At 39.5% G+C, this 20,117-nt stretch overlaps 1 protein-coding gene and 1 pseudogene across 12 annotated transcripts in view; both read right to left on the bottom strand.

The window, feature by feature from the left end:
* The window catches only part of MCU (mitochondrial calcium uniporter), a 233,895-nt gene that overhangs the window by 84,470 nt on the left and 129,308 nt on the right, over positions 1-20,117 (bottom strand). The window lies entirely within an intron of this gene.
* On the bottom strand, positions 8,869-9,536 carry LOC116535399 (annotated as a pseudogene).

Below are 20,117 nucleotides of genomic sequence, written 5' to 3'. Positions count from 1 at the left end.
GGTGTCTGTAATCCCAGCTACTTGGGAGGCTGAGACAGGAGAACTGCTTGAATCTGGGAGGTGGAGGTTGCAGTGAGCTGATATTGTACCACTGCACTCCAGCCTGGACAATAGAGCAAGACTCCATCTCAAAAGAAAAAAGAAAAGAATAGAAAAGAAATCTTGAAATTACAAATTAAAAGCATTCTACTTTTCCCAGATAAAAACAAAGTACTATAAACATCCAAAATGAATAGGTAAATATTATTTCCTAAAATACGTTCAAATAGGAAACTGCTTTCAAGTGTATCTAGTACATACATGACAAGGAACACAGGGTTGGCTGAATAAAATTTATTTTTCAACTGAACAAGAAGGAAGACATAGGGAAATGTTTCTGATTATATCTGTAATGAAAAAAAAAAAGACAGCATTTAGAATTCTATGTATATGAAAATAAGACTGAAAAACCCAGTATGGCCTTTTGGTAAAATTCTTTTCAAAACAGTTATGTTATCTTGAGAAATTATCTTTTATGTTCAAAAATAAGTTAACATGAAGTTTATTTTGCAAAAATTCAAAACATTATCATTACTTAGTCTCTTAATATGGAGACAGAAGGAGATCATTAAATGGCAAGCTCAAAGATAACTCACACATTTTAATTAAGTGGGCCTTTTCAATCAAACTAAACTGAGTGCAAGATTCCTTTCCTCCTGCTCTGGAACTCTAATGTGATCATTGAAAGAAAAGCAAAGAGAGATTGTGTAACTGCCTAGTAAAGAAAAGAAAATCCAACTGTAAGAATAATCTGAAGGGACCCCACGGGTCTTACAAAACATATCTTACTACTCAGATTAGTAGAGGACCAAGTCTATTTGTTATATTGGCCCTCTTCTCATTGAACAACTACAACTGGCAGAAAAAAATGTTTATGTCATAAAAATGCCAACTCAGTTCAACAAAAAACACACATGAACACATTAACAAGGCCACAACAAATTATACTTGGCTCATTGAGTCTAGAATGTAGCTTTCCTTTAACATTAATAACCTTTTTCTCAAACAACAGCCACCGGAAACAAACTGAAAACGCAATCTGGACTTAAATCTTAGCATCAATTATTTTATAACCTATCTTTCCTACATTATAAATTATGCATTTTTGTTTTGAGAAACTGGCAGTAAAAGATTTAAGTTTCTCTTGGTTCAAAGGGTGACCCCAGTTGGTAAACTAATGAAGTATACACTGAATAGCTGTTTCTAAAAGCATGCACTGAACAGATTTGGGGTTTCTTACTGAGTATAACCAAAAGAAGTTACCAAGTCTTTTCAATATTCTCCAGGCCTATTGCCCTTTCTCTACTACTATCTTTATACCCAATATAAGTCTTATTTTAACTGTGTTCTCTAGCATTTTGGCTTCCTTGACCTCCTATACCTACTTTGCCAATCCTTACTTTCTGGTAAACTTATTTCATCAACTCCTGCTGTGGGATAAAGCAAGATCTATGACAAAAAGACAACAAAGGCTGGGTGGGGTGGCTCATGCCAGTAATTCCAGCACTTTGGGAGGCCGAGGCAGGTGGATCACCTGAGGTCAGGAGTTCAAGATCAGTCTTGGCCAACATGTTGAAATCCTGTCTCTACTAAAAATAAAAATAAAAATTTGTGTTTTTTTTGGTCTATAACTTTCGGGTAAAAGTGCTATAGGTTTTCTTTTTTTTTTAATTGCATTTTAGGTTATGGGGTACATGTGAAGAACATGCAAGATTGTTGCATAGGTACACCCATGGCAGCGTGATTTGTTGCCTTCCTCCCCTTCACCTATATCTGGCATTTCTCCCCATGCTATCTCTCTCCAACTCCCCAACCCCCACTGTCCCTCCCCTATTTCCCCCTAGCAGACCTCAGTGTGTGATGCTCCCCTCCCTGTGTCCAAGTGTTCTCATTGTTCAACACCTGCCTATGAGTGAGAACATGTGGTGTTTGATTTTCTGTTCTTGTGTCAGTTTGCTGAGAATGATGGTTTCCAGGTTCATCCATGTCCCTACAAAGGACACAAACTCATCGTTTTTGATGGCTGCATAATATTCCATGGTGTATATGTGCCACATTTTTCCTGTCCAGTCTATCATCGATGGGCATTTGGGTTGGTTCCAGGTCTTTACTAATGCAAACAGTGCTGCAATGAACATTCGTGTGTATGTGTCCTTATAGTAGAATGATTTATAATCCTTTGGATATATACCCAGTAATGGGATTGCTGGGTCAAATGGAATTTCTATTTCTAGGTCCTTGAGGAATCGCCACACTGTCTTCCACAATGGTTGAACTAATTTACACGCCCACCAACAGTGTAAAAGTGTTCCTATTTCTCCACATCCTCTCCAGCAACTGTTGTCTCCAGATTTTTTAATGATCACCATTCTAACGGGCGTGAGATGGTATCTCAATATAGTTTTGATTTGCATTTCTCTAATGACCAGTGATGATGAGCGTTTTTTCATATGTTTGTTGGCATTGTATATGTCTTCTTTTGTAAAGTGTCTGTTCACATCCTTCACCCACTTTTTAATGGGCTTGTTTGTTTTTTTCTTGTAAATCTGTTTTAGTCCTTTGTAAATTCTGGATATCAGCCCTTTGTCAGATGGGTAGACTGCAAAAATTTTTTCCCATTCTGTTGGTTGCCGATTCACTCTAATGACTATTTCTTTTGCTGTGCAGAAGCTCTGGAGTTTGATTAGGTCCCATTTGTCTATTTTGGCTTTTGTTGCCAATGCTTTTGGTGTTTTGGTCCTGAAGTCCCTGCCTACGCCTATGTCCTGAATGGTTTTGCCTAGATTTTCTTCTAGGGTTTTTATGGTGTTAGGTCTTATGTTGAAGTCTTTAATCCATCTGGAGTTAATTTTAGTGTAAGGTGTCAGGAAGGGGTCCAGTTTCTGCTTTCTGCACACAGCTAGCCAGTTTTCCCAACACCATTTATTAAACAGGGAATCCTTTCCCCATTGCTTATTTTTGTCAGGTTTGTCAAAGATCGGATGGTTGTAGATATGTTGTGTCACCTCCGAGGCTTCTGTTCTGTTCCATTGGTCTATATATCTGTTTTGGTACCAGTACCATGCTGTTTTGATTACTGTAGCCTTGTAGTTTAGTTTAAAGTCAGGTAGTATGATACCTCCTGCTTTGTTCTTTTTGCTTAGAATTGACTTGGCTATGCGGGCTCTCTTTTGGTTCCATATGAAGTTTGAGGTGGTTTTTTCCTGTTCTGTGAAGAAGGTCATTGGTGGCCTGATGGGGACAGCGTTGAATCTGTAAATTACTTTGGGCAGTATGGCCATTTTCACAATATTGATTCTTCCTAACCATGAACATGGAATGTCTCTCCATCTGTTTCTGTCCTCTCTTATTTTGTTGAGCAGTGGTTTGTAGTTCTCCTTGAAGAGGTCCTTTACGTTCCTTGTTAGTTGTATTCCTAGGTATTTTATTCTCTTTGTAGCAATTGTGAATGGCAGTTCGTTCTTGATTTGGCTCTCTTTAAGTCTGTTATTGGTGTATAGGAATGCTTGTGATCTTTGCACATTGATTTTGTATCCTGAGACATTGCTGAAGTTGCTTATCAGTTTCAGGAGATTTTGGGCTGAGACGATGGGGTCTTCTAAATATACAATCATGTCGTTTGCAAATAGAGACAATTTGACTTCCTCCTTTCCTATTTGAATACCCTTTATTTCTTTTTCTTGCCTGATTGCTCTGGCTAAAAATTTTTTTTTAATTGGTTGGGCATGGTGGTGGACACCTGTAATCCCAGCTACTTGTGAAGCTGAAGCAAGAGAATCACTTGAAACGGGGAGACAGAGATTGCAATTGCCAAGATTGCATCCAGGCTGGGAAACAAGAACAAAACTCTATCTCAAAAAAAAAAAAGGCAACATAATTGTCTTAACTGATGCCACTACAAAATCATGTTATCCAATCTCAGCCAGATGACAAAGTTTACTTACAAATGCTTTCACATATGTCAGTGGACTCTCAGACTTCTTCCCTACAGAAGCTGTTTGGAACCGTTTCCTGATTCAGTATAAGACCTCACCTCCTATTTTACTGAAGCCAGTAAAACAGGAAATCTGTGAAATTCACCCCCACTATTTCTCTCTTCTCCAACACAAAGTTTCTCTCAATTTTCTCTTTTTTTTATTCTATCATAGAAAAAGAAGTCTCGCTACTCCCTTGCAAGGTGAATACCTTTACTTCTTCAGTTAGTTCTTTTCTCTTACATCTTTAATGTCTCCAACTTTAATAACTCCTTTCTCCAACCTTAAACATGTCTAGTTCTACACTATGCCCACCCCATACAAATATACACACACACACACACACACACTTATACACAGACACATACACACACATGCACACACAAGCATGCCTTCACTAATCCTACTTCCCACTGACATTTTCTCATTTGTCATACTAATATACTTTTTTGGAAACATTTGATACTGCTGACTACCTCTTCCCTCTTGAAATTCTTTTCTTTGAATTCTATGACACTCTAGGAGTTTCTGAATTTACTTCTTACCCTACTGTCCTTGACCACTTCTATGTCTTTTTATTACTCTTTCTCTTCCAGCTATCCCCAAAATACCCATCAAGGCTTATTCTTTCCCCTTGTCTTTTCACACTTACTCTGTTTGGAGAGCTCAACCATGCTTAGAATTTCAAGTTATTATCTCAATGAAAATAATGACTTGTGTTCTTTCTGTACTGATTTTCAGATTCAAATTTCCAACTGCTTATCAGAATAGCTCTATCAAATATACCTCTAAGTCCCTGAAGCAAAATATGTTCCCAAACCTGTTCCACTCTGGTGTTTCCTATTTTGATTAATTATAACTGAAACTTTTTGTTCAGTCTCTCAGGCTTTAACACCCACAACCATTTTAGAGTCTTCACTTCATACTCCCAACCAATTCCCCATCTTATCAAGTCTACCATCATCCTCTTAGATTCTTTTTGTTCCTTCTTTTCTCTATCAACATTAATATAATTGAGTGGTTAAGAGCACAGGTCCTGACGTCACAAATGGATCTGAATCCCAGCTCTCCCATTTATTAGCTTTGTGGTTTGGAGCAAGTTCCACTGACTGCCTCAAGTCTTAGTTTCTGTTTAGGTAAATCCAGATGTTGAGAGCTGACCAAGGGCTAATGCATATAAAGCACAATGAGCACAATGCTTGGCACTCAAAAAAGGACTGTTTTTTTTTTTGGAGATGGAGTTTCGCTCTTGTTACCCAGGCTGGAGTGCAATGGCGAGATCTCGGCTCACCGCAACCTCCGCCTCCTGGGTTCAAGCAATTCTCCTGCCTCAGCCTCCTGAGTAGCTGGGATTACAGGCACGCGCCACCATGCCCAGCTAATGTTTTGTAGTTTTAGTAGAGACGGGGTTTCACCATGTTGACCAGGGTGGTCTCGATCTCTTGACCTCGTGATCCACCCGCCTCAGCCTCCCAAAGTGCTGGGATTACAGGCTTGAGCCACCGCACCCGGCCTAAAAAAGGACTGTTATTGGTATTACTACAGCAATTGCCTCCAATCTTCTGTCCTAATATATCCATTGGAATGCACCAGTCGCTGTCCAAAAGAAAGACTGGATGATATTATCATCTCTTCAGAACACTTTCACTGGTTCCTCATTGCTTAAAGGATAAAGGCAAAACATCTTAAAATTTCCAAGGTGATATGGTTGGGCTCTGTGTCTCCACCCAAATCTCATGTCAAATTGTAATTCTCAATTTCGGTAGGGGGACCTGTTGGGAGGTGACTGGATCATGGAGGTGGATTTCCTCCTTACTGTTCCCATGACAGTGAGTGAGTTCTCATGAGATCTGGGTGTCTAAAAGTGTGTAGCACTTCCCCCTTTGCACTCTCTCTCTCCTCCTCCACCCTGGTAAGATGTGCTTGCTTCCCCTTCGCCTTCCGCCATAATTCTAAGTTTCCTGAGGCCTCCCAGCCATGTTTCCTGTACAGCAGAACTGTGAGTCAATTAAACCTCTTTTCTTTATAAATTAACCAGTTGCAGGTAGTTCTTTATAGCAGTGTGAGGACAGACTAATACACGAAGCTTTCCAGAAAATAAACCAATCCTAATCCTACCTCAAGGTACTAAAAGAATACTTTCTTCTACAAGATGACTGTAAAAAATGTTACTAGAGGGAGAGGATCCAAGATGGCTGAACATGAACAGCTCTGGAGTGCAGTTCCCAGCGAAAACAACACAGAGGGTGAGTGATCACCACATTTCCAAATGAGTTATTACTGCCCACAGACCAGGAGATTCCCAAGCTGAAAAGTGCCACAAGTATCCAGCACAGCTGAGCTGGCGCAGTGGGTCTCCACACAAAAACTCACACAACTCTGGGCAGCCATTTCAACTGGTGCCTGGAACACCTGGGAGACAGAGTCACCCATTCAACTGAAAAAAAGAGGGCTGAAACAGGGAGCCAGGTGATCTGGCTGGGCAGGTCCAACCCCCACAAAGACCAGCCATCTGAAACGCTCTGGACTGAGAGTTTTGCAGCAAGCCCAGCTGGACCCAGGACGGTCCAGTTCTATGGGGGGAAGGGTGTCTGTCATTACCGAGGTAGTCCACCACTGTTGAGGCAGTCCGCCATTACCGTGGCAGTATGCCATTACCAAGGCAGTCTGCCATTACTGAGATAGTCTGCCATTACTGAGGCAGACCACCATTACTGAGGCAGTTCTAACTTTACCTCTGTAAATAAAACCGCACGAAGTTCGCACAGCAGCTGGGCAGAGCCCACGGCAGTTCACCAACGCCTCTGCTGGCAGACTGTGCCTAGGCTACCTCCTTGATGGGCAGGGCATCTCTGAAAAAAGGCAGCAGCATGTCAGGAACTTATAAATAAAGCCCCACCTTCCCAGGACAGAGCACCTGGGAAAAAAGGCAGTTATGAGTTCCATTGCATCAGACTTAAACGTACTTGCCCAGCATCTCTGAATGGAACAACAGAGCTCACAGCTCAGCACTTGAGCTCCTATAAGGGACAGACTGTCTCCTCAAGCAGCTTCCCAACTCAGGTATATCCAAAGAGACACCTCATAAAGGAGAGCTCAGGGTGACATCTAGTGGGTATCCTTCTGGGACGAAGATAACAGAAGAAGAAATTGGCAGCAATCCTTACAGTTCTACAGCTGCCACAGATGATACCCAGGCAAGCAGGGTCTGGAATGGACCTCCAGCAGTCCTACAGCAGAGGGGCCTCTTAGAAGGAAAACTAAAAAACAGAAAGAAATAACTTCAACATCAACAAAAACGATGTCCACTCAGAGACCCCATCCAAAAGTCACCAACTACAAAGACCACAGGGAGATAAATCCACAAAGATGGGAAGAAACCAGTGCAAAAAGTATGAAAACACCCAAAACCAGAATGCTTCTCCTCCAAGGGATCACAACTCCTCACCAGCAAGGGAACAAGCTGGATGGAGAATGAGTCTGATGCATTGACAGAAACAGACTTCAGAAGGTGGCTAATAACAAACTTCCCTAAGCTAAAAGAACATGTTCTAACCCAATGCAAAGAAACTAAGAACCTTGAAAAAAAGGTTTGAGGAAATGCTAATGAGAATAAACAATTTAGAGAAGAAAAAAATGACTTAATGGAGCTGAAAAACACAACACAAGAACTTCACGAAGCACATACAAGTTTCAATAGCCGAATTGACCAAGCAGTAGAAAGGATATCAGAGATTGAAGATCAACTCAATGAAATAAAACGAGAAGACAAGATTAGAGAAAAAAGAGTGAAAAGAAATGAACAAAGCCTCCAAGAAATATGGGATTATGTGAAAAGACCTAATCTATGTTTGATAGGTGTACCTGAATGCGACAGAGAGAATGAATCCAAGCTGGAAAACACTCTTCAGGATAGTATCCAGGAGAACTTCCCCAATCTGGCAAGGCAGGCCAACATTAAAGTCCAGGAAACACAGAGAACACCACAAAGATATTCCTCAAGAAGAGCAACCCCAAGGCACATAATCATCAGATACACCAGGATTGAAATGAAGGAAAAAAATGTTAAGGGCAGTAAGAGAGAAAGGTCAGGTTACCCATAAAGAGAAACCCATCAGACTCACAGCGGATCTCTTGGCAAAACCCCTACAAGACAGAAGAGAGTGGGGATCAATATTCAACATCCTTAAAGAAAAGAACTTTCAACCTAGAATTTCATATCCAGCCAAACTAAGCTTCATAAGCGAAGAAGAAAGAAAATCCTTTATAGACAAGCAATTGCTGAGAGATTTTGTCTCACCAGGCCTGCCTTACAAGAGCTCCTGAAAGCAGCACTAAACAAGGAAAGGAACAACCAGTACCAGCCACTCCAAAAACATACCAAATGGTAAAGACCATCGACATAATGAAGAAACTGTGTCAACTAATGGGCAAAACAACCAGCTAGCATCAAAATGGCAGGATCAAATTCACACATCACAATATTAACCTTAAATGTAAATGGGCTAAATGCCCCAATCAAAAGACACAGACTGGCAAATTGGATAAAAAGTCAAAACCCATCAGTGTGCTGTATCCAGGAAACCCATCTCACATGCAGTGACACACATAGGCTAAAAATAAAGGGGTGGAGGAAGATTTACCAAGCAAATGGAGAGCAAAAAAGCAGGAGTTGCAATCCTGGTCTCTGATAAAATAGACTTAAACCAACAAAGATCAAAAGAGACAAAGAAGGGTATTACACAATGGTAAAAGGATCAATGCAAGAAGAGCTAATGATCGTAAATATATATGTACCCAACACAGGAGCATCCAGATACATAAAGCAAGTTTTTTTTTGTTTTTTTTTTCCCCCCACAAAAAGCGACAAGTTTATTAATATCATGTATTCTGATACGTATCAAAGTTTCAAGGTCATTTTGAAGCTCAAATAAGAAATCACAATATTTAATATTAATTAAAAAGGAAAAGGTGGTAGTTGTCATTCATGGGTTTCAGTCCAAAATGAAAATGCAGAAAAAATTTATTTTGGTGGATCTGTGAAGTATGATGCCATACTTCTCCTTGAGAAGCTTCAACTGTTCCTCCTTCTTCTTTGTGTCCATCTTCTGAAATGCCCTGTTGGCATTATAGTACAAAACCACAAGGTATCTGTTACAAACATTGAATCCCGATAGGTGATCGCATGCATTCTTGGCATCAAAGATGTCCTCATAGACCACATAAGCTGTTCCTCTAGTTTCAGGTGTGTTCCCCACTCTGATTTGACGAATAGGTCCATATTTCCCAAATATATCATACATTTCTTCATTTTGTATGGCAAATTTCTTATATACAATATCCGATTTACTTCAGGTGGAAGTCGAATGTTCGCCCTCTTGGCCGCTTGCATCGCCATCTTGGCAGGCTGATGAGGTTACCGTAGCAAATACTGAAATTCCTCCGGACACCTCCGGATCTCGCTCGGCTTCGGGTGCTACACCGCGTTAGATCCATAAAGCAAGTTCTTAACGACCTACAAAGGGACTTAGACTCCCACACAGTAATAGTGGGAGACTTTAACACTCCACTGTCCATATTAGAAAGATCAACGAGACAGAAAATTAACAAGGATATCCAAGACTTCAACAGAGAGCTGGACCAAGCAAACCTAACAGATATCTAAAGAACTCTCCACCCTAAATCCACAGAATATACATTCTTCTCAGCAGCACATCACACCTACGTTAAAACTGACCACATAACTGGAAGTAAATCACTCCTCAGCAAATGCAAAAGAATGGAAATCGTAACAAACAGTTTCTCAGATCACAGTGCAATCAAATTAGAACTCAGGATTAAGAAACTAACTCAGAACCACAAAACTTCATGGAAACTGAACAACTGTCTCCTGAATGTTGACTGGATAAACAATGAAATGAAGGCAGAAATAAAGATGTTCTTTGAAACCAACAAGAATGAAGACACAACATACCAGAATCTCTGGGACACATTTAAAGCAGTGTCTAGAGGGAAATTTATAGCAATAAATGCCCACCAGAGAAGCGAGGAAATATCTAAACTCGACAACCTATCAACAACATTGAAAGGGCTAGAGGAGCAAGATTTAAAAAAACTCCAAAGCTAGAAGACAAGAAATAACTAAGATCAGAGCAGAACTGAAGGAGATAGAGACAACTCTTCAAAAAAAATCAATAAATCCAGGAGCTGGTTTTTTTTAAAAGATCAACAAAACAGACCACTAGCCAGATTAATAAAAAAGAAAACAGAGAAGAATCAAATAGACGTAATAAAAAATGATAAAGGGGATGTCACCACTGACTCCACAGAAATACAAACTACCATCAGAGATTACTACAAACAACTCTATGCACATAAACTAGTAAACCTGGAAGAAAAGGATAAATTCCTGGACACTTGCACTCTCCCAAGCTTAAACCAGGAAGAAGTAGAAACCCTGAACAGACCAATAACAAGGGCTGAGGTTGAGGCAGCAATTAAGAGCCTACCAACCAAAAAAAAATCCAGGTTCAGATGGGTTCACAGCCAAATTCTACCAGACATACAGAGAGGAGTTGGTACCACTCCTACTGAAACTATTCCAGAAAGAGGGAATCCTTCCCAAATCATTTTATAAGACCAACATCATCCTGATACCAAAACCCAGCAGAGACTCAACAAAAAAAGAAAACTTCAGGCCAATATTCATGATGAACATCAATGCAAAAACTTTCAATAAAATACTGGCAAACCGATTGCAACAGTACATCGAAAAGCTTATCCATCACGATCAAGCAGGTTTCATCCCGGGGATGCAAAGCTGGTTCAACATATGCAAGTCCATAAACGTAATCCACCACATAAACAGAACCAAAGACAAAACCACATGATTATCTCAATAAATGCAGAGAAGGCCTTCAACAAAATTCAACAACTCTTTATGCTAAAAACTCTCAATAGGCCAGGCGCGGTGGCTCAAGCCTGTAATCCCAGCACTTTGGGAGGCTGAGGCGGGTGGATCACGAGGTCAAGAGATCGAGACCATCCTGGTCAACATGGTGAAACCCCGTCTCTACTAAAAATACAAAACATTAGCTGGGCATGGTGGCGCGTGGCTGTAATCCCAGTTACTCAGGAAGCTGAGGCAGAAGAATTGCCTGAACCCAGGAGGCGGAGGTTGCGGTGAGCCGAGATCGCGCCATTGCACTCCAGCCTGGGTAAGGCACTCCAGCCTGGGTAAAGAGCGAAACTCCGCCCCCCCCCCCAAAAAAAAACCTCTCAATAAACTAGGTATCAATGAAATATATCTCAAAATAATAAAAGCTATTTATGACAAACCCACAGCCAATATCATACTGAAAGGGCAAAAACTGGAAGCATTCCCTTTGAAATCCAGCACTAGACAAGGATGTCCTCTCTCACCGCTCCTATTCAACATAATATTGGAAGTTTTAGCAAGAGCAATCAGGCAAGAAAAAGAAATAAGGTGTATTCAATTAGGAAAGAGGGAAGTCAAATTGTCTCTATTTGCAGATGACATGATTGTATATTTAGAAGACCCCATCATCTCAGCCCAAAATCTCCTTAAACTAATAAGCAACTTCAGCAATGTCTCAGGATTCAAAATCAACGTGCAGAAATCACAAGCATTCCTATACACCAATAACAGACTTAAAGAGAGCCAAATCAAGAACAAACTGCCATTCACAATTGCCACAAAGAGAATAAAATACCTAGGAATACAACTAACAAAGGATGTAAAGGACCTCTTCAAGGAGAACTATGAACCACTGATCAAGAAAATAGGAGAGGACACAAACAGATGGAAAAACACCCCATGCTCATGGTTAGGAAGAATTAATATTGTGAAAATGGCCATACTGCCCAAAGTAATTTATAGATTCAATGCTATCCCCATCAAGCTACCTATGATCCTCTTCACAGAACTGGAAAAAGCCACCTTAAACTTCATATGGAAGCAAAAGAGAGCCTGCATAGCCAAGACAATCCTAAGCAAAACGAACAAAGCCGGAGGCATCACGCTACCTGACATCTAACTGTACTACAAGGCTACAGTAATCAAAACAGCAGGGTACTGGTACCAAAACAGAGATATAGGCCAATGGGAGGCAACGCCACACATTTACAACCATCTGATCTTTGACAAACCTCACAAAAACAAGCAATGGGAAAAGGATTCCCTGTTTAATAAATGGTGATGGGAAAACTGGCTAGCCGTGTGCAGAAAGCAAAAACTGGACCCCTTCCTCACAACTTACACTAAAATTAACTCCAGGTGGATTAAAGACTTAAACATAAGACCTAACACCATAAAAACCCTAGAAGAAAACCTAGGCAAAACCATTCAGGACATAGGCATAGGCAAGGACTTCATGACTAAAACACCAAAAGCATTGGCAACGAAAGCCAAAATAGATGAATGGGACCTAATCAAACTCCAGAGCTTCTGCACAGCAAAAGAAACAATCATTAGAGTGAACCGGCAACCAACAGAATGGGAAAAAATTTTTGCAATCTACCCATCTGACAAAGGGCTGATATCCAGAATCTACAAAGAACTAAAACAGATTTACAAGAAAAAACAAACCCATTCAAAAGTGGGTTAAGGACATCAACAGATACTTTTCAAAAGAAGACATATATGATGCCAACAAACATATGAAAAAATGCTCATCATCACTGGTCATTAGAGAAATGCAAATGAAAACAACATTGAGATCCATCTCACGCCAGTTAGAATGGTGATCATTAAAAAATCTGGAGACAACAGATGCTGGAGAGGATGTGGAGAAATAGGAACACTTTTACACTGTTGGTGGGAGTGTAAATTAGTTCAACCATTGCGGAAGACAGTGTGGCGATTCCTCAAGGACCTAGAAATAGAAATTTCATTTGATCCAGCAATCCCACTACTGGGTATATAACCAAAGGATTATAAATTGTTCTATTACAAGGACACATGTACACAAATGTTCAATGCAGCACTGTTTACAATAGCAAAGACCTGGAACCAACCCAAATGCCCATCGATGATAGACTGGACAAGTGAAATGTTGCACATATACACCATGGAATACTATGCAGCCATAAAAAACGATGAGTTTCATGTCCTTTGTAGGGACACGGATGAATTGGGAAGCCATCATTCTCAGTAAACTGACATGAGAACAGAAAATCAAACACTGCATGTTCTCACTCATAGGCAGGTGTTGAACAATGAGAATACATGGACACAGGGAGGGGACCATCACACACTGGGGTCTGTTGTGGGGTGCCAAGAGAGGGACAGTGGGGGAATGGGGAGGTTGGGGAGGGATAACATGGGGAGAAATGCCACATATAGGTGATGGGGGGATGGAGGCAGCAAACCACACTGCCATGTAGGTACCTATGCAACAATCCTGCATGTTTTGCACATGTACCCCAGAACCTAAAGTGCAATTTTGTGTGTGTGTGTGTGTGTGTGTGTGTGTGTGTGTGTGTGTGTGTGAATAAAAGTTACTAGAGTCTCACTTCCTTTCATCTAGTAGCTATTTATACTATGGAAATTAAGAATGTAACTGAAAACTTAATACAATTTCATGGGAACTTCATTTTTGAGTCAACATTGTGAAATATTTCTTTGGATTCTGCAATCATTATATGTTCCGTTGAACAAATTTCTATAGTAGACTCATCTAATTTCAGGGCAAAGATGTACTTGAATCTGTTCTCATTTGGCTGGTAATGCGATCTGCATCAGAAGCCAAAGACAAGAGAAACTGGCTGAGTTTCAAAGATAGCAGGTGGAAGAAAAGGTAAGCCAACTGCTGAATATAATGACAAAGGAAACCTAATATCTATTAGTGATGATAATATGGCATTGTAAAATGTGACTATTCTTTAAATTCAGGTTATTCTTCTCCTAAAAAGCATTTCTTACAGAAATCATCTATTTACCATCAAGTAAAATAAGCTTATCAATAGACTGCTATAATTTTTCCTATTTCATGTTGCTTACTGACTAGATTGCATTTAAGCGATTGCTTCTGTTTGGAAAAGTAATTAGATGTTTAAGTAAGTAAACCGAATCTGGACAGAAATCAATTATTTTCCTTTATACTTTTTTCTGTTTTCTGCTAATAATTTGCAGGAAATACGTTTTAAGAGAATTTGTCATTTTATGAATAATAGATGTTCCTGGGTGAGAAAAGGAAAAAGATTCTCAGTGTCTTATCTTCTGCTGGCCATCCCCTAGAACAGCCAGTTAACACTGAATAAAAAAATCCAGCATCAGGTTAATTTCTGAGCAAAGCTTATGCGTGTGGGAGAGAAGAGAGGGAGGGTGGGGGTGTATATGGTGAGAGGAGTAAAAGGAAGCAAAACAATCAAAGTATTAGATTCATTGTTCCAATGAACTATTTAGAATTGAGTTACCTGGGAGCTAAACTTTGGAGTTTGATTATACTAAGATGACTAGACTCCTTTTTTAATAAAAGTGACAAATAAAAAAAGAACTCATTGAACTTCAGCAAATTTCATTAGTTTTCTTGGCTTAGACTACATTAAAAGTTGCCATGTCCAAGAAGCACCTTTACATTTTTTTTTTTTTTTTAAGATTTCAGAATAAGTGCACTTGGCACAATAGGAAGCCATTAAAATGTTATCATTAACCTTAGGTAATACGCTCCTCAAAATTCTCATTTAAGTTTTAGTGCAGCTGACTCTACCAAATAACTAAATTACTGTCAGTGCATTTTCTTTCCCCCTTATTCTACAAATGTATCACCTTATAAAAGTTTTTGTGGACAATCAGATTTTTAAGCTCAGCCAAACTTCCACATAATAAAAGAAAATGCTACTCCTGAGTGTGAAAAGTAATATAATAAATATTGTTTCTCAATGACTTAAGGAACCACATTTACTACTAAAGCAAATGTCACTCTTAAGAGCTGTGTTATTTTGTGACTAATTCTATAATATGGTTTTATAGGTAAATGTTAGCCGTATGCCTCTCCCAACCTTATTTTGTAACTCTGACATCCTTACACCTTATGTCACAGCCCAACGTCTTCTACAGTTCCTTGAACTAGCCAAGCTTGCTTCTGGCCTCATGGCCTTGCATAATTTCATTTGTGTGCCTGAAGTATTCCCTCCAAAGATTTTTTTTTTATGATTGATTCCTTTTCATCATTCAGGTTTCACTAAACAACCCGTCCTCAAAAAGGCCCCCTCTTTCCATTCAATCTAAAGTAGCTCAACAATCGCTTTAAACACAAGACTGCTTTATTTTATTGTTGGCACTTCTCACTATGTGATTCTTTCGTATTGATTTATTGTTCCCAACCTCTTTGCCGCTGCCTACACCACCACTAGAATGCAAGGTCCATGACTGATTCTGTATGTTCCTGGCACCAAGAGAGGTGCCTGTCACATAAGAGACACATTCCCTCAAATAACCACTGCATATTTGAATGAATTAATGAATCAAAGTCCTCCACATAGCTGTCTTTAAAGCTCTTCATGGCTATTCCCTACCTATGTCTTTGACTTCATCTCACATTGGCATTCTCTCTGTACTTCACCACATTGGCTTTTTAAATTCCCTATATTCTTCATTCTCCTCTGTGGGCTCCAGGCCTTCCCCATTCTTCTGGTTAGAGAAAGATCCCCAGGTCACCCCTTCATCCAGTTAATGCCTACTCATTTTTGCAGACCTCATTCAATTACCATCTCCTTGATAAGTGGAATAGGTCAAATCCCTTATGAAATGCTCTTAAAGTTTTCTTAACATCTCTCTTCTAAGTGTTTATCAAATGAAAATTCTATATTTAATCGTGAGATTATTAGTGTCTGTCTATCTGCTAGACTGTTACTTTATGAAAGCAGGAATGATATAACCTTTACAGTGCCTGTATAAAACAGGCTCTCAATAAATATGTATTAGATGGGTAAACATCTAGGGGATGACTAGCAGATTCCACAGGGACTTTCCACAGCACAGTTGAACTGGTAAACTGTAAGCAAAGAATTGGGTTCTCATTGACATCTTAATCAATATGGAAGTTCTCTGTCATCAGAAATATACTGAGGCGGCTGGGCACAGTGGCTCGCGCCTATTATCCCAGCACTTTGGGAAGCTAAGGTGGGCGGACTGCCTAAGCTAAGGAGTTGGAGACCACCCTTAGGCAACATGGTGAAACCCCATCAACACTAAAATATAAAAAATTAGCCGGGCATGGTGGCAGGCACATGCAGTCCCAGCTACTCGGGAGGCTGAGGCATGAGAATCGCTTGAACCCGGCAGGCGGAGGTTGTAGTTAGCTGAGATCGTACCACTGCATCACTCCAGCCTGGCTGACTGCAAGACTCTGTCTCCAAAAAAAAAAAAAAACCAAATAAATAAAATTTAAAAAGAAATATACTAGGGCCGGGTGAGGTGGCTCATGCCTGTAATCCCACAACTTTGGGAGGCAGAGGCAAGAAGATCACTTGAGTCTAGCAGTTCAAGACAAGCCTGGGCAAGCCAGCAAATCCCCATCTCTACAAAAAATAAAAAATTAGCCAGGTCTGGTGGCACATACCTGTAGTCCCAGCTACTTGGGAGGGTAAGGTGGGAAGACTGCTTGGGCCCAGGAGGTTGTGGCTGCAGTGAGCCGTGATCAAACTATCGCACTCAGCCTGAGTGACAGAGTGACATTCTGTCTCAATCAATCAAGCAATAAATAAAAATACATATATTGGATAACACATGGACACAATTACAATGCAACATACTTTTTTCGTTTTTGTTGGGAATCACACAAAAGAGAACTGATACTCTTCTGTTTGCAATAATACTACAATGACTGCAACTGTGTGTGAATTTGCTAGTTTTTTTGCATGTGAACTATCTGCAACAAAAAACAAATTTCAATCAACTATGCTAGGGAAAAGGCTGAGTTAGGTTTCTTCTCTATAAGAAATTATATTAGAAAGTCTTTGTCATATGAAGAAGTGATCAAAGAGTATGAAGACAAAAACAGAAGGAATAAAAAGTATTATAGAGGTGTATCAGGTAATTGATTAAAATGTGTTGTTTTTCTTCTGGATTTTGTGGTATTTGAGGCATTTGTTGACTTTAAAAAAAGGTAACTTGGCCGGGTGCAGTGGCTCACACCTATAATTCTAGAGCTTTCAGAGGCTGAGGTGGGCAGATCACCTGAAGTCGGGAGTTCAAAACTAGCCTGGCCAACATGGTGAAACTCCGTCTCTACTGAAAATACAAACAAATTTGCAAGGTGTGGTGGCGAGCGCCTGTAATCCTAGCTACTTGGGAGGCTGAGGCATGAGAATCACTTGAACCCGAGAGGTGGAAGTTGTGGTGAGCTTAGATTGCGCCACTGCACTCCAGCCTGGGCTGCAATCAAAAATATATATGTATATATTGTAAATTGTTGGCACTCTTATATGTTTACTCACACTTTAAAAAAAAAAAAAAAAAAGGAAGGAACCTATACATTAAGAAAGAATACAATGTTTGGTCCTTGTTTGGATTCTGTTTAAAATGAGCTAACTGTAAATTGATGGGACAATCAGAGAAATTCATACAATGACTAGACATTTTATGATATTAAAAATACTGTTAATACTTTTAGGTTTGATGATGGTGTGGCTATCCTTATATGTCAGAGAAATATACTGAAGTATTTACAGGAAAAAAATATAATACATGATTTGCATAAAACAATGCAGTATTTTGCATGTGTACAAAAAAATGAGTGGGGGTAAAAATAAAATAAGATTGGCCATGTGTTAGTAACTGATGAAATTAGGTACTGGGTACATAGGATTCATTAAACCATTACTTCAATTTTCATAAAGGTTTTCAACTAATACTAAGAAGAATAGAAAATGGAAGTTATTACAAAAAATTGGAGAATAGAAACTGAAAAGTCTTTAAAAACACAAGCTTTTTCACAGACTTTATAGCTTGTATAAATAAATAGCAGAAGACACTACTGCAGAACAAATTAAAGAGGCCAGATTTATGAGTTTGGAATTTTTTCTTTTTTTTTTTTTTGAGATGGAGTTTTGCTCTTGTTACTCAGGAGTGCAATGGCGCGATCTTGGCTCACCACAACCTCCGCCTCCTGGGTTCAAGCAATTCTCCTGCCTCAGCCTCCTGAGTAGCTGGGACTACAGGCATGTGCCACCATGCCCAGCTAATTTTTTGTATTTTTAGTAGAGATGGGGTTTCACCAGAGTTTGGAATTTTTTCTATGTGACAAGCATTTGTCAATTGTTTCAATTTCTGCATTTTAAAATGAAAGTTCTATAGCTCCTTAGGGTCACTGAGTATCACAACAGGCAAGCAGAATACAGGGGAAAATGAGAGCCAACTGGATGAAGAAATACAAGAAAAGTATAAGAAGAATTGTTGCTGATTTTGTCAAGAAATTATTTCTTTAAAAAAATACAAGCAGGAAACAAACAAACATCTACTGTATGAGCTATATTCTCCTCCACAATAATAAAAGCCAAAATAGATTACCCAGATGGAAAAACCCATGTAATTTTGCTCCCCAAAATTATTCTGTTTTAAGCCTATCTTCTCTTAGAACAAAATCTACAAAGAAGAAGTGGGGGAAAGGAGTATTAGTCTATTTTAGGTGAAATACAGAAACAGTGAGTCATGAGAAATACATGAAATAAGATGGAATTCTTTTGGCACACAATCTGATGGCTGTACTGGGAATGAAACCACTATAAGCTATATACTGAAATGTTACTCAACACAATTACTCAGGAGTTATAAATATTTCAAAGTAAGTTTGAGCGGTAATGTTTTTGTAAAGGATTTAACAGATTTACCAGATCACCTTTCATATAGAATAAGGGGAAATACATATAAACAAATATGGTTTTGGTCATAAAGCACAAACCAGAAAGTGAACCTTTAAGGATTATACAAAGGAATAGTGTTCTATTTGCCTTTTAAAGCAAAGGTTGAATATTTTGTATATACACACTGAATATATTTGAGCAAGGCAGGCTCTGAGAGCTGTGGCTGTCCAACGGTCTACAATGGATAAGTATTTACCTTTACCATAAATTTCCTTTTGCCCAGTTTCTGATGAAATTACAAATTTGTCAGACTTGTTCAGGTTCTTGTCAGTTTCACTGGAGAAATTTTAAGACATCATTCAGAAGCTCTGGCCAGAGTGGTTAGCTCTGAGTCACTCATCTTTTTTTTTTTTTTTTTTTTTTAAAACTCAAACATAGCTTATCTATATTTCAATTAAGTACAAATTTTTTTTGTTTTGAGACAGAGTCTTATTCTTTTGCCAGGCTGGAGTGCAATGGCGCGATCTCGGCTCACCGCAACCTCCACCTCCTGGGTTCAAGCAACTCTCCTACCTCAGCCTCTGGAGTAGCTGGGACTATAGGCACACATCACCACACCCAGCTAATTTTTGTATTTTTAGTAGAGACGTGGTTTCACCATGTTGGCCAGGATGGTCTCAATCTCGACCTCATGATCCACCCTCCTCAGCCTCCCAAAGTGCTGGGATTATAGTGTGAGCCACCGCACCCAGCCCAAAATTATTTTTAAATAAAAATGAGGCTAATAAAATGTGTATTCTTTATTCTTTATGCCTACTGTATACTTTATTGTATACTACTCACTGAAAATGCTAAAGTTACTGAAGCAATGATAGATGATTGTTTAAAAGGAGGCAGGGAAAATACTCAGGAAACACTTCGAGCCTGCCTCCAGAGCCATGTGCCTCCTGAAGAGGTACAAGTTAAACCCAGAACGACAGCAAGAAATGCCTGTTGTCCTTCAGGACAGAAAGGATGAGTCTTTCAACAGTGGAAGTTTCCATTTTTGTGTTTAACACTTGGTATCACAATTTCTCAAAGGCCACATAAGTGGCTTAAAGGAAATCCCACACATGTAAAAACACAATTAAGAGTTACCTAGGGCTGGGCACAGTCCTTATACCTATAATCCCAGCACTTTGGGAGGCCAAGGTTGGTGGATCGCTTGAGCTGAGGAGCTCAAAACAAGCCTGGGCAACATGGAGAAACCCTATCTTTACCAAAAATACAAAAAATTAG

This window comes from Sapajus apella, unplaced genomic scaffold (genome assembly GCF_009761245.1).
Source record: "Sapajus apella isolate SASKATOON/1434 unplaced genomic scaffold, GSC_monkey_1.0 scaffold94, whole genome shotgun sequence".
Classification (NCBI taxonomy): domain Eukaryota; kingdom Metazoa; phylum Chordata; class Mammalia; order Primates; family Cebidae; genus Sapajus; species Sapajus apella.
Note: the sequence above shows the minus strand (reverse complement) of the source record. Positions and strands in the feature narration are given on the sequence as shown.